This window comes from Canis aureus, chromosome 33 (genome assembly GCF_053574225.1).
Source record: "Canis aureus isolate CA01 chromosome 33, VMU_Caureus_v.1.0, whole genome shotgun sequence".
Lineage (NCBI taxonomy): Eukaryota > Metazoa > Chordata > Mammalia > Carnivora > Canidae > Canis > Canis aureus.
The window spans coordinates 13,371,213-13,387,419 of NC_135643.1; the positions used below are offsets into that span (position 1 = coordinate 13,371,213).

The 16,207-nt window shown below is 34.5% G+C and overlaps 1 protein-coding gene across 2 annotated transcripts in view; it reads left to right on the forward strand.

Moving 5' to 3' along the window:
* Positions 1-3,203: 3,203 nt before the first annotated feature.
* The window catches only part of MMRN1 (multimerin 1), a 73,468-nt gene continuing 60,464 nt past the window's right edge, over positions 3,204-16,207 (forward strand). The window contains exon 1 of one of the 2 annotated variants that reach the window (XM_077882875.1): positions 3,204-3,356. The gene's annotated coding sequence lies outside the window, so the exon portion shown is untranslated. The remainder of the gene's footprint in view (positions 3,357-16,207) is intronic. The other variant, XM_077882874.1, reaches the window with a different exon arrangement.

A 16,207-nucleotide genomic window follows, 5' to 3' on the forward strand; every position in this document is an offset into this window, starting at 1 on the left:
GAACAGTTGAGAACTAATTGAGAATTAATGATGAGAATAAAGCAGCCTTTGGAAGACAGATTTCTAGGCAAGGGGCTCCCAAATGTTCAATGACAAAGTAGCAAATTTGAGACCAAAGGAACATCAGCATGACTGGGACACAGTAGGCAAGGAAAAGAGTAGTGTAAGGTGAGATTGAAGTAAAATCATTAGTGTCCTGAGAATCTGGGTTGCATTTTAGGCATTGTGGAAAAGTCAAGAATTGAACACAGGAACACACATAATCTGATTAGACTTTTATGTAAATTACCCCTGGCTGCAGTAGAGAAAGTGATATTTAGGGATTGAGAAGGCTTCAGAAAACTTGACATTACTTTTTTTTTTTTTTAAGATTATTTATTTATTTATTTATTTGAGAAAGAGAAAGAGCATGAACAGAGGTGGGGGGAACAGGGGGAAAGGGAGAAGCAGGGAGCCTGCTTCTGAGTCCTCTGCTGAGCAGGGAGCCCAATGCAGGGCTTGATCCCAGGACCCTGATATCAGGACCCGAGCAGAAAGCAGACGCTTAACCCACTGAGCTACTTAGGCACCCTAACTTGACATTACTTTGGAAAACTGCTTTCAACAATTATTCTGGAGATGCAATAATGAGATCAAAAGAAAAATTTTGACTCATGAAGTTTCTTTTCCACAAGGAGATTCTCTCTGTTTCTCTCTACTTACATACACATACCAGCACATAAATTTATGAAAATCAGTATGGAAGAAAAGTAACCTCTGAATGACTCCCATGTCTCTTTATTTTCTATTGGCTCTTTAAAATGCTTATTCCTTGGGGTGCCTGGGTGGCTAAGTCAGTTAAGTATCTGACCTCAGCCTAGGTCATGATCTCTGAGAACTGGGATTTAGCCCCACCTTGTGGCCTGTCAGACTTTGCACTCAGTGGGGAGTCTGCTTCTCTCTTTCCTCTCCATCTGCCCCTCCCCTGCTCATGCATCTCTCTCTCTCTCTCAAATAAATAAATAAAATCTTTTTTTAAAAAATGAAATGCTTATTCCTTTACCTTGTATTAGAGCTATTTGGGAGATACACACACACACACACACACACACTCTCTCTCTTTCTCTTGTTTATATATATATATTTCTTTCTCTTGTTTATATATATATAATTATATATTCTATATGCTATACATGTACTTATGCATATATACATATATACATTATGCATAGATACGATATATACATAACACCACATAGACATTACATATAATATACTATATACTAAATTATGTAAAAATAATGAGTTTTCTTGTTTTTAAAAAATTTGAGTAAGATACTAACTTTATTAGAATACCTTAAATAGTAGAATCTCAATTTTATCATGCCTAATGCTACACATATGCTCACACAGTATTTTCTGTTGAATTCACATACTTCTGTTTATATATTTCTGTGAAAATAATTTTATATTTTTCTTGTAATGAACAATTATTGTTTTAAATGCTTTTGCCTCTTTTTCAATTTTATGTGAAATTATATCCATCCAAGCATAATTTTTTATTTTACAATGCAATGTTTAAGTCATTTAGTGCCAAAGCAAAAATATTTTTATTTATCTATGACTCATGATTCAATTCATTCTATTTGTGATGAGATAATACATTTATAAGGTATTTCAGGAGTTTTCTACCCAGACTATAAATAGGACAGGCCTGGGGAGCATAGAGAAGAGCTAGATACAATATTCCTCATGACATTGTATTCTTTTTTTTTTTTATTTTTTTTATTTTTTTATGACATTGTATTCTTATAGAATTCTGGATAGAATTTTGAATTACTTCATGTGAGAGATTAATGATAGTATTTTATGGTTCTACCTACTTCTCAAAAGTTAGATAGCTAATGGAATACATGCCTCATTAAAAAACAAAACAAAACAGAAAAAAACCCCACTGTGTTCTAGTTATTCCTTTTTTCTCTAAAAATGTCTTTGTTTATATATCTCTATATAATAGATATATAATTTGTCCCTCAAAAATAGACACTAAAAAACTCACTGAAATTTAGTTATAATGACATTTCCACCCATGTGCATCTAAACTTTCAAAAATGTTTCACACAGACACATTTGAATGCCCTAAAATCTGGAGACTGTGGGTTTTTGTTTTGTTTTTTTTTTTAAGATTTATTTATTTATTCATGAGAGACACAGAGAGAGAGAGGCAGAGACACAGGCACAGGGAGAAGCAGGCTCCATGCAGGGAGCCCGATGTGGGACTCGATCCCGGGACTGCAGGATCATGCCCTGAGCCAAGGGCAGGCGCTCAACGGCCATGCCACCCAGAGATTCCTGGAGACTGTTTTTCAACAATGAACAATGTGTTTGGTTAGGGAATCTCAGCTGACTGTAGAGAAAAATCTCTAAGGGAGCAAAATATACTTGAGGAAGAACTCAAACTTGTGTCAAAGCTTCCACTGCTTTTAGCTACAGGGGCAGGCACCCACATACTTATTGATCACCTACCCTGTGTAAGATTGGTTCTGAGGATTTAAAAGACAACAGAGCAGGGGTCCTCCCTTGGCTTGCATAAGATTTGTTTACTTTATAGAAGAAAGGTGACAAATGCTAAAATAGGCAGAAGCTGAACTGAGCGGATTCAGTTGACTGAAATCTATGTTCTAGAAAAATTTTGTCTGAGATGCAAACTTGGAAGAACTCATTCTCCTCCCACTTACAAGAGCTGTAGAAGAAACGATAGAATGTTCTAGCAAAGAATTAGATTTATCAGTGAGGTGTGGCTGGCTCTGAAATGCTCTCAGGAATGCAGCCCAGGGCTGCAATAATGGTGTTCATCAGAAAGCTAGAGCAGTTTACCCTAGTTTCCATTACAGTTTTTCTTGTTTCTAAATGCGATAGAATTAAAAGTCGAACTCTTAAAAATGATGATTTACATCTTATGCCTGCTTTCGTACAGGCTTAAATATTACAGATTAACGAAATATATTGCCATCAAGAAACTGGAGAAAAGTCTTGGCCTTGCATTATTTGGAACACATTAATCACAGCGGTGACTAAACCTTCATCTTGGGTAACACTTTTTAGTAAGAATCTAGGATTAAATGCAACACTGAAAGGACAGGAGGCGGGCCGGGGTCAGTGCCCTCAGGCATCTTAGTTTCTTGGTCTCTGGGCTTCTGTTGCTAGGCATTCACAGAAAGAATAAAGGCAAGGCCCTCCTAAGGGTGCTTCCCCCCCTGCTCTTCTTAAGCTCCTGTTTCTCTGCTTCAGCAAACAAGTGAATATTTGTGGAGACAGCCTAAAGAGAGTCCCACAGAAGTTTCCACATGTATATATCCTGTGCAAAGGATATTAAGGTAAGAACGACCCATGATTTCTTTTTTTAATCAACATTCTGCCTGAAAGAAAAAAATCCTAAAGATAGAGAGAAGTTTGCTATTTATTGTTGCTTCTAACAAGATTACTGGTCACCTTTGAGTTATTAATAGTGTTAGCACTTCTGTAACATACAATGAAAAAGAATTTTACAGCATTTTTCCTTTAAAATTTTTCCAAAACATTGTAATCCAGTAGGCATGTGTGTAGATAAAATCTTCTGGTCAAATTTCACGCTTTTTATGAAAATAGCCTGAAGAAAAGCATTTCATTGGAAACTGTTGTAATGTTATTATCACTCATGGTACAGTCAATTGCATGGCTATTCTTTTAGTTGATAGACTAACTCATCTACTAAATCAATAGTCTTTGTTTCATGAAACTGTTACTTTTTTGGTGGTTGTATGTTGCTGCTTTAATTTCACAGATACTCTGCTCTGGGTGTAGAAGCCATAGGGAGAGACAATTAGTATGTTTGCAAATATGGCTGCTTTCTTTTGAAACCAAGCTCTGTGTTCATTGTTTCTACTCTTTCCCTAATGTAACAAGAAGTTGACTTCTATTGTTAACAAAAGTTAAGAATCTAAATTAATATGTGAGATTAGGTTAACCTGGGAGAGAAGGTTTAGTTTAAGCTGTAGGCTTAAAGGATCTGGATTCAAATGGCAGTTCTGTCATTTTCCAGTAAATACCCTGGCCAGTTACTCGATTTCCTGGTAAAATGGAGATTGTGAGTCACATGTCACATGCCTTAGAGAAATTGAATAGGATTAATTTAGTTTATGTGGCACTCGATGCAATGCTTAGCACAGAATCAGTGCATAATGAGCTAACAATCATAATTGTCAGGAGAAGGCAAATCAGTGTTAATCTGTTCTTCTATTGGCCTAACATCTGACCATTGAGAGTTAATAGAACAGGGGAGCCATACAGAAGGTTTTCTAGTGTGTAGAGTGAGAATAAAGTTTAAAACAAGCAGGGATGGATGGGTCCAGGCTCTTGTCTTGGTAGGAGGAGAGGAAATGTAATGGAAATTAAACAGAGGATTGGTAAAGTATAGCTCTGGTTTTGTGAGATAATAATATTCCAACTTTTATTAATATATGACTTTACATTGTATACAATGGTCTCATAGGCCCTGAGCCATGTAATCATTGGAGGAAGAATACAGAGGAGGTAACTGAAGCTTGTCTAGACCAAGACACATGTCTAAAACCATACCAGCGGTACATGACGGAATGAGATGAGAAAAAGATCCTGGGTTCAAACCTGCAGCCATTTGACATGCTGCCTTCTTTCTATGCCCCCTGCCTATGGTTCTAAAAAGAATAAAGGATTTAGAAGAAAGCGGTTCATGAAAATACGAGAGAAACATTGTGTTTTATTAGGCTAGATGTATTCAGGGGGGAGATTATTATCTCTTGGGATTTGGAGGCAGCAGCACTGATAAAATTAAGGGAAGGTTATTTGTTGGCTTTTTCATGAAAATCTGGAGAATTTCTGTGCCTATATTCCTAGGAATGTTTTGAGCAGATAATACCCTTTTCTGGTTCTTTAATTTAACCAGTGGTATGCAGATTTGCATACTGTAAGATAAGCAACAAACTGTAACTACTGAGAGAGGTAATTTCTTAATTTTATTGTTGTGTTGCTAGCATCTAGCTAAATTTAAATCAAATGTAAAATCTAATCTAGCAGATACATACTTCCAAACTAAAAATTTCATATGTAAATTTGAAGCTATACATTTATAACACATTTCTTAAATTTAGGAATTGCTTATTCTAAGGTATTAAGGTCTCCAAGGGAATGTCGAGGTTTCTAAGTCATGACATACAAAATCTTTAAAATTTGAGAATTAATATCGGGTGTACTTGTTTTGTTAAAATGAGTTCTTCTAACTCTAAAAACAAGTGTTCTCGTTTTGTGTGAATGATAATATATGAATAAATTATATATGCCTTTTCTTTCCTTTTTTAATGAAGGCCTGAGAAAGGAATATTAATGAAAGGTGTTTTGTGTTTGTCAGTGTTGCTCAGGGCGAATGTAAAATGTCATTCTTATTGCACTGTTACTACAACTTTAGTAATGGTGTATCTAGCATTGATACATAATCCCACCTTCTTCCATCTACTGATGTATTGTTGCAAATTATATATTGAATCCATTTCCACAAGGCTTCCTTTCGATTTATAATTTAGCTTTTGAGAACTGAACAGTAATGATACAACTAATGAAGGAATTTGGTATAATAAGTTATGTGTCAAAGTTACTAAGAATACTTCAGATGAAAATGAAGTGTTTTGTGAGTTATTTTTGTTCTGATTATAACACTTCTTTACGACATCTGGCCATTTCCTAAATTTATTACTAATGAGGGTTTGTCAGCAGCTGATATATCTCCAAATTTAAGTTAAATTTATTTAAATTGAGGGGTTATATTAACCACTTTCCTGCTGCTTAAGAAAAGTAACCCTTGCAGAAAGATTACTTTCATATTTTGATGATATCTATATGTTACAATGACATTTCAGTAGAACAAGCATTCTCCTTTAATTTAATTCTATAATACGGAGAAATATTATTGGCTTTTCATTTTTCTACCATAAGTGGGTTTTGTTGTGATAAAAAACAATAATCATAATTGTTGGATTTATCTTCAACTACTTAGTATTAGGTCTTTTTGTTATTGCTGTCTTATTACAAAGTCATGCTCTTTTTTAAAAAAAAAAAAAGATTTCATTTATCTATTCATGAGAGACACAAAGAGAGAGGCAGAGACATAGACAGAGGGAGAAGCATGTTTCTTTCAGGGAGCCTGATGCAGGACTCAATCCCAGGACTCCGGGATCACAACCCAAACCAAAGGCAGGTGCTCAACCACTGAGCCACTCAGGCATCTCATAAATCTATGATTTTGATATTTAACCATTTTTACCAATATTTTGGCTTAACAGTAAATATAAATATGGATATATGTAATTAGACATGTGCATATATATATATATGTATATGTATGTGTATGTGTGTGTAAATATATGTTACTGAAATGGTACTTTAACATTTTCCCCCATTAATAAAATTAGAACAAGTCTAAACTCTAAATTTAACTGGGCTTATGTGGTTTTAAGAGAATGTATTATGAAGACAGAGTTAAGTATAGAAAGACTACTGACTTGGTTTTAGAAAACCTAAATTTTAGTCCTGGTTCTAACACTGAAGTTTCCTTAATGTCCCACTGTATTCTTATCCTCCATTTCATGTTCCAGGCATATGAAATTTTTGGTAAATATCAAGCCAACTTAAGATGACCCTCTGTCCTAGAAATCATCTCTGCTTCACAGATGGATGTAAGAATTAGATTTGTTTTATTTAGAAAAGGAAAGATTGTATACTTAAAAAAGATCAACTCTGCTGAAAAGAGGCAAACATTCTTGATTTCAAGCTTATTAAGTTATTTTTCTTACACTTAAAAAATTAATGTGTAAATTACATACCATAAAATGTTCAGCTCTTCAGTATTCAATTCATTGATTTTGACAATTGTATATACTTAGTACCCACAACCCAAAGCAAAATGTAAAATATTTCCATTATCCCAAACAGATCTTTCATGTCTGTTGCTAATAAATCCTCCTACGCCCAGAGGAAGCTACTTTCTGATTTTTACCATAAATTAGTATTTCCTGTTCTTCGATTTCACATACACAGAACTGTAACATAGGTACTCTTTTCTGCTTCAAATCTCTCACTCAACATATTAATTTGGAAGTCATTCATGTTATTCACATACATCCGCATTTTATTCTTTTTTATTATAGAGTTGTATTTTACTATTAGACATTTCACTCTTCATTTATACCTTCTCTTGATGGACATTTGAATTGTTCTCAGTTTGGGGTTACTACTACAAATAAGACTTTTCTAAATCCTCTTGAACGAATGTTCTTGTGGACATGTTTTTATTTCTCCTGGGTAAGTACATCAGTGTAAAATTCCTTTGTCACAGGTGAGGTACCTGTACTTTGTTGCAGGATTTCAGGGTTCTTGTCCCACGAAATCGAAGAATGAATCTCGTGGTCACAAAGGGTGAAGTGAAGTGAGAGTTTACTAAGTGCAGGTGAGAACAGAGAAGAAAGAAAAAAGCTCTCTAGAGCAAGAGGGGTCCCGAATGGGTTGCCACTGAAGGTTGTCAATGGCAGTCTTTTATTGAGAACTGACTAGGAAACTTGTGGCCTTGAGACTTTTGTGCCCTTCCCTTATCTCTATTCCCCTCTGTCTTACTGTCTTCACCTGCCAGGAATAGTTTCCTAGGCAGTCAGGGGAGGCAGGGGCTTCCTCTCTCTCCTGCCTACCACTTACCCTCTTCCCTACTCACGGGACCACATCTGTGGGCAGAAAGAGCTATCCTGGGATTGTGAGAAGTGATTGATTATATACTTTTTAATTAGTGTCGGTGAGGGATGGTCCCAGTCTCCAAAGAATATGAAAGCAAGGCCAGCTGCTGCCATGGTAAGGTTACTTTTAAACATAAAGGCACAAAGGCAGCCACAAATTCCTTGAGGAATATGCTCTTCATGTCTCAGGGACCTCTCAGTGCATGGCCAGCTGTAGGAGATTTCAATTTAAGCTACATTTCCTTTGCCTTTATTTCCCACATCACTTTCAACTTCATAATTGCCACACAATTCTCCAAAGTGGTGGTACCATTTTATATTTCTACTGGAAATACGTGAAATTCTGATTACCTTATTCCCTTCCAGCACTTGGAAACAAAAACCTTGTTTTTGTTTTTTACTTTTAGTTTTTCTAATGTCTGAGAAATGGCACCTAATTATAGTTTTAATTGCTTTGCTTTGCTCTGATAACTGAATATATCAGGCACCTTTTCAGGTATATGTTGGCCATTTGTACATCTTCTTTTGTTATGTGTCTGTTCAAGGGGCTTTTGCCAATTTATTAATAGGATTGTTTGTATTTTTATAATTGATTTATAGGAATTTCTTTTATATTCTGGATGAGTAATTTGTTTAAATATATAAATGCTTATGATTTTTATTCAGTGTAGGGCTTGCTATTCATTTTCTTAATTGTGTCCTTTAAATAGCTGAAGCTTTTAGTTTTGAAGAGGTTCAATGTATCACCTTGTTTATGGTGCATACTTTTTGTGCCCCATCAAAGAAATCTTTTTTAAGATCATGAAGCTATTCTGTTTGCTACTTAAAGGTTATGATTAGTTTTTATTTAGTATTTAGTATATGATCCATCTTAAGTTTAAGTTTAAAGTGTATTAGAGGTGAAATTTCATTTTTAAAATTTACATATTTATTTGCTCCTGTATCTTTTGTTAATAAGATGTTGGTAGGGGGCACCTGGGTAGCTCAGTGGGTTAAGTATCTACTTTCAGCACAGGTCATGATTCCAGAGTTCCACATTGGGCTCCCTGCTCAGTGGGGAGTCTGTTTTTCCCTCTCGCTTTAAGCCTCCCCCCTGTTCCTGCTCTCTCTCTCTCTCTCTCTCATTTTCTCTGTCTCTCAAATAAAATATTTTTTAAAAGATTTATTATTATTATTATTATTATTATTATGATCATCATCATTGAATTGACAGTGCTTTTTCTCAAAATCATTGTGGATTGATTCCTTGGCCCACTCTTTTCTTCAAGTGTTCTATTTTAAGAGAAAACTCTCTTACCCTTACATTATTTGAAACACCAATATTACACTGTTCTGATTATTATAGACTAAATCTTAAAATCAGATAGTGTGAGCAATTCAATTCAGTTCTTTTAAAAAATTTCTGGACTATTTTGCACCCATTATATTGTGAATTGCCTAAATTCACTGATTTGTAGGATTTTTTTTTTGAAGATTTTATGGAATTTCTGTGTGCATAGTTATGCCATCTTATAAAAGCATTTCACTTTTTCCTTTCTAGTCACTATGCTTGTTTCTTTTGTTTACCTTGTTGGAATGGCCAAGATTTCCAGCACAATAGTGAATAGAAGTTGTCAAAGCAAACATTTTTACTTGTTTTTTATATTGGGGGAAAAACATTTAAAGTTTCATGATTAATAAAGATGTTATCAGCACATGTCTTGTTGATGCTTTACTATTTCTAGTGTGCAGAGGTATTTTAATATAAACCAGTATTTAGGGTAGCCCTGGTGGTGCAGCGGTTTAGCGCCGCCGGCAGCCCAGGGAGTGATCCTGGAGACCCGGAATCGAGTCCCACCTCAGGCTCTCTGCATGGAACCTGCTTCTCCCTCTGCCTGTGTCTCTGCCTTTCTCTCTCTGTCTCTATTAATAAATAAATAAAACCTCTGAAAAAAAATAAACCAGTATCTAATTTTGTTCAATGCTTTTGCTGTACTTATTTAGACACATACACATACTTTTTAAAAGTTAACTTATTTTCTTTTGCTAATATGGTGAATTACATTGCTCGATTTCTAAATGTAACTCAACCTTGAATTCTTGGAATAATCTCCATGTGGTTATGATATATTAGCCTTTTACATAGTGCAATTTAGTTAGAGTATTTTGTTTTCATGTCTGTGAAGGATATTAGTCAGTGGTTTTATTTTTATTGAAATATTTGGCATTGTAATAGTTGGTATTCGTGTTTTTCTGGCTGCATAAATTGAGCTGGGATATATTATTTCCTCTTCTATGTTCGATAAAACTTCGTGAAAACTTGTGGTATTTCTTCCTTAAATTTTTGTTAGAATTTGCTAGGGAAGCTATTTGGGCCTGGAGTTTTCTTTGTTGGAAAGTTGTTTTTATGAATGGAGCTTTTTAGATTTTTGTTTCTACGTCTCTATCACTTTTAATGATATACATTTCATTTAAATTGTCAATATATTGGTATACAGGTCTTCTGGAGACTAATTCTTTCAGGGTTTGCCTAATAAATATATCTTTATTTCCCCTTTGACAGATATTTTTATTAGCTGTATAATTCTAAACTAACAGATTTCATTTTTTCTTTGAAATCTTTAAAGATGTCATTTGGCTTCATCTCACATTGACTATATTTAATGAAAAGTCAGCCATAACTGTTCCACTCTTTATGTAATATGATTTTTTTTAAATTATCGAGTGCTTTCAATATTTTCTTTTTATTCTTGGTGTTTCAGGATTTTACCTATGATATGCCTAGGCATAATTTCCTTCCTGGGGTTTTCTGAACTTCTTGATGTTTGAATTGATGTGCTTTATCAATTTTGGAGAATTTTTATCTATTACCTTTCAAAATTTATCTTTTGTTCTAATTTCTCTTTTCTCCTTTATTTTTGTCTTTATGTACTCCAATTATATGTATGTCATACTTATGAAAGTGTCTCACAGATCTCCAGCACTGTTCCTTTCTTTCATCTACACATTTACCTTTTTTGTCTTTCAGTTTGGATAATTTTTTTTTACCTGTCTTCAAATTAGCTAATTACTTTCTTTGATATTTCCACTGTGCTATTAAACTTATCAAATGAGTTTTCTATTTTTGATATCATGTTTTTTTATATCTAGCATTTCCATTTAATGTTTTTAACAATTTTGTCTCTGCTGAAATTCTCTTTGTGGTCAGACATATTGCCTGCATTCGCTACCACATTCTGTCATAGTTATGTTAACTTGTCTTTCTAATATACCTAATATCTCAATCTTTCCAGAATATTTGTCTGAGGATGTTTTCTTTCTTGACTACGGGTCATATTTTCTTATTCCTTCATTTGTCTCATAATTTTTGAGAAGCATTACGTGTAAAAGAACTGTAGTAAATAAACTTTGTCTCAGATAAGAGCATAACCTTAGTCCTGTCAGGCCTTTAGTGTGGGGGCTGAGTCATCAATTTGTAGTTGAGCTAGATCTAATCTAGACTAAAGTTGTTTTATCTTTTATTGGTTTTAACTGAACATAGCCTTTAAATACTTTGACAGCATGATCAGGATTTTCCTTCAAACTAAGCATTCTGAACACAGACAAAACTCCAGAGAGTTCTTACCCTTACAACACAGAAAAAAAGGCTCTCTGAACTGTATGTGGTATAAGGTCTAAAATTAAGGTGCAATATTATGTACTGCCTTGACATGTGAAACACAGAAGGCCTTAGATGGCCTAACCACAAGTTGCCTTCCCCACTTTGTTCTGGTGGATAAGGGACTCTGGTTAAACAATCCTCCTTATCAAAGGGACCAAGCACATTTCCTGCTTGTCTCTAAGTAGTGGGTTTCAATTCCCTGCCAAGCTGTAGAATTATTTAAACAAGCCAAGTGCATCCTCCCATCAAAGCCAGGAGACAGCCCACCCTCTCATTTTTACAAAGCCTGTTTCATATAGCCCTAGTTGTTCACTCTGTTTCTGAGTGCTACCTATGTGTGGCCCTGTTTGATAGATGATGTTGTCATATGAACTGCTGCCAATCTTATCCATCCGGTGTCAGCTACCGCCTTAACCCTAGGGTGGGAATTCCTCCCTCATCAGTGGGGTGAAGAAGTGATTATTACACGGGGGAGACCTCATACTTTGTAGTAAGAAGCCACTTTTTAAAAATCTTTGGTGGGTTGTCTTATTTTTCTACATATGAATTTTTTCACCATGAAGATATCTCTCTGAACTTTTGCCTTATCTCCAGTCTTTTGGGGACCATTGAAGTGTACTTAGTGAGGACCTGGAATGCCTCAAAGCTTTTTTTCTTTTTTTTCCCCAGTCCTCTTGCCCTTTACCCAGCCCTTGTAGGGTGATAGCACTGACTAGTCAATAGAGCTCCTTCAATGATGAAATTCCTGGCTTCTGTATTGGCCTTTTCTGACACCCAAGGGAGGGATGTGAGCTGACACCTTATTGCAACATTATGAGGGTAGAAGTCTAAGGCTCTTCGTTCAGTCTTTGCTGGCAAGGGTGGAGATGGGATCACATTTTTTCTGTGGTGTTTGGTGGGGGTAGTGCAGCTATTGTCTGAATAGATTACTGTCTTTCTGAGCTGGCCATTTTTAAGTCCTTTTTGGCTTTCTTGGGGCTTTTGTTGTTTGTGTCATTGGTGTTTCTAGTTTGACAAATTCTCCAGCACTGGAAAAGAGACAAAAAGAAAATTCAGAGAACTCAGTGTTGTACTGTTCCTGGGATCATCCGAGCCAGTCTACCTTTATTTCTCTACCTTTCTGAGTCTTCTTATGTTTGTTTTATAACTACTGTGCAGGATTTTTAGATGTACTTAGCAGGAAGAATAATGGAAAATTATATCTATTCCATATTTTTGGGAGAAGTCACTCAACAGATGTAAATTGGGAAATGAAATATTTTTCTTTCTAAAATTCTCAAAAGAAGTTAGTCTTAATTCATTTGAAGTGTAGTGCTCTACTTACATGGGAAATTTAAATTAAGCATTAGGATAATGTTGCAAACTATCAATATAGACATTTGCTTATGAGGAATATTTTATCTTGTTTTATCAATGTGTTTTTTATGTTCTTAATTATAAAGTTAAAAATCTAATATTAAGACAAACTATGTTATCCTACAAACCCACTAAGACCTAAATTTTGTTCTTCATTCTAATTTGTTCACATACCTTAGATTGTTCTCTAGTGTTACCACTGCTTCATTATCCTTTATTACACAGCTCTTAGGCTTTGCTTTGATCCTCATTTGCCTGTGATAGCTTCAAAATAACCTACTTAAAATATATTTTGAAAACAGGTGAGGTAAAAATAATGGGCTTTCTAAATTTTATGTAGGACAGATTTACAAAAGACAATCTGGTTGAAGGGGTATTTTAGGAGACTTCTGAAATTCTATTTGTAAAGTAAGTATATCATGCTCATTTAGACTGTTTTTTGTTTCTCTTGTGTGGCTATGAGTTAGAAAAATAGATCCCCTTTTTAGCCCTCTGACAGGTGCTTTTACTGAAGTACAGTCACAGTTTCATCCATTCATTCATTTATTTAACAAATATTTATTGAATGCCAACTAAGCACTGTTCTAGATGTTGGGGAGGTTCCATTCTAACAAATAAAAGAAGTGTAGTATTGTGCTGCCGAAAATAAGGCAATGTCATCCCTTACAATACTGCACAGAAATTGAAAAAGGCACCCAACCAAAGAGAAAAAAAGCAAACAAACAGAAAAGTTTAGACTAAAAGCAAACTTATAAAAACACAAAATTTCCCCTCTAATTCCTTAAACTAATTGAAGTCATTAAATTATTAGTGTACCTCAATACACATTTTAGCTGTGAGATAGAAGCAAAAATAAAGAAGTTAAAAATCATTGAGGATTGAATTTGAGACAACGGCAATTATTTTCCTCAAATTTCTGTGAATTTAGAAGTTTTCTACGTCTTTTATGGGGTTTATAATAGATGGTGGAAAGAATCAGAATAAGACATAAATATCTGCTCTGTCAATTACTAGTGTGTTACTCTAGGAAATTATTTAACTTCCTTAAGCTTATTTTTTTATCAGCAAAATGAGAGTAGAATACTTACCTATTAAGTATTCTATGTAATAATTAAATAATATGCCAAATTTAACTTATCTAGTACATTGTATGGCTTATCAAAATCTCACTTAAATCTGTTTCTCTCCCTCCCCTAGCCCATGAACAACTCCGTTTGTCTATATATACATTCAACAGATTTTCAATATTTTCAAGCAACGTAAAATTGAAAAAGGCTTAGAACATTGTTTTCTCTGATTATTTTTGACACTGACAATTTATGGAATAAGGTTATAATGAAATATTATTTTAAAAGTTTTAAACTATTTTTAAAAATAAGAATTTCTCATGTGAAAAGAAAACAAAGAAGCTGCTAAGAAATCCTATTAATCTAGTTACTCTACACCCCAACATTCTACAAGGAATAATACTCTTACAGCCATATGCTGAGTGAAACAAGTCAAATGAAGAAGGACAATCATTATATGTTTTCACTCATATGTGGAATATAAGAAATAGTGAAAGGGACTATAAGGGAGGAGTGAAACTGAGTGGGGAAAAATTAGAGAGGAAGACAAACCATGAGAGCCTCCTAATTCTGGGAAACAAAGGGTTGTAGAGGGAAGGAGAGTGGAGGGATGGGGTGACTGGGTTATGGGCACTAAGGAGGGCAGTTGATGGGATGAACACTGAGTGTTATACTATATGTTGGCAGAGTGAATTGAAATTTTAAAGAAAGGAAAACGATACTCTTACACCCATAAAAGTGGCTTTAAGTAATATATAACAACATGGACAATGAAATCTTTAATCTAAGATTCTCTTTTAACTCATTTATATTTTTATTTCAACATAATAAAGTTTTTTTGGTTTTTCCTAGTGATTAGAAAATTGACTAATGCATATTATAAGGGAAAAATAAAAACATAATGAACCCAGTATCTCATTATCTAGAGAGAACTCATTTTGCAATATGTATTCAATCCTATGTCTATGATACAATGAAAAATGACCAAAAAATCCTCCTAATAGCATATAATATAATGAGTTTCATAGTTCTTTTCTTATAAAATTACTCAAAGTGAATAAATGGCAGTAAGGTAAAACATACTGTAAGCAAGCTAGTGGGCAATGGGGAGGTGTAGCAAAATGATGGGATACATGTATATAAAACTCTGATGGTATAGTTTAATCCACAGATAGTATTTAAAATAGCTAGAAGAATGGATTGAGTACTCTCTAGGCAGTAATCGCAGGGATATTATTTTTCTTAATTGCTATTTGATGAGTATTAATGAGTCTGAGAAAGCAGAATTTGAGGTTAGGCCTCTGACAGTCTCTGGAGTACAGATATTTTATGTCTCCAATTACAGGATGATCCATACACCTAAAACCTCTAAATGAGCTCGGGATTCTCGAGGGAGTTACATGGAAAGATGGCTTGGTGGATTGATAATGAGATACAGAACCTTTAGCCTTTTGATCACAAGGTCATTTGTAAGCTAGGAAGAGGGTAACCAAAAGTCATTATTGGTCAATACCTTACAAGAGCAAAATGAATTGCTTAGCTCGGTTCAGTTTTTATTACCGTTTGAGAGCTATTTGTTACCAGTTATAGATCCAATGAGTGACCCTTTACCACTGAAATTCACTTGTCCTGAACAGGATCAAGATGTGTTTTACAAACCATGAAAGAAGAAAAAAAATCTTTGTGTGCCATTATTCTGGTTGTTTTTTAAACTTCAGGATAGTCTATTCATCTACTTTTCCTAATCTAGAAGAATGGATTTTAAATTGTACACTAAGTAGAAAATTTTTAATTTTTCTGAATTTTTAGTTTGCTCTCAGCCAAGGCTAGTTGTTTGTGTCTTTTACAGATAGAGATGCTGTATTGTCTTTTCTTTAGTATTGAAAAAAACATGTTGTATTATGAAAATTAGGCAGTTTCGTTGCCCTTTTTAGTGATGAATTGCTGTCTGGATTGTCTGTGCTGGAACTATTTGCTCTTTTACTAATGCAAGGCTTGTAGGATTGTTTTGTAGTATATCCAAGAAACAGAGCCTTGTAGTTCATACCAAAGTTAATTGGGGTTGCTGCTGATTAATATGTGTCTTAGTTTAAATAACCTCATATTATGTGTCTCTAATTTGACAACAATTTACTTGTAGAAATAAATGGCAAAAACTAAGGGGAGAAAAAGTATTAAGACCAACTAGTTAATAATTCAGAGAAAAATTAGGCCTGGTGCTCTGTATACAGGATTAGGGACTGAAGTATATATCTACAATAGTATATAACCCAACAGGCAAGAGGTTTCCGGTTATCCAATTCTGAAAGAAAAACTTCTATGAATATTCAGCAAGAGCCTAATGCCTGGCACAAAAATTAGCAGAAAGATTA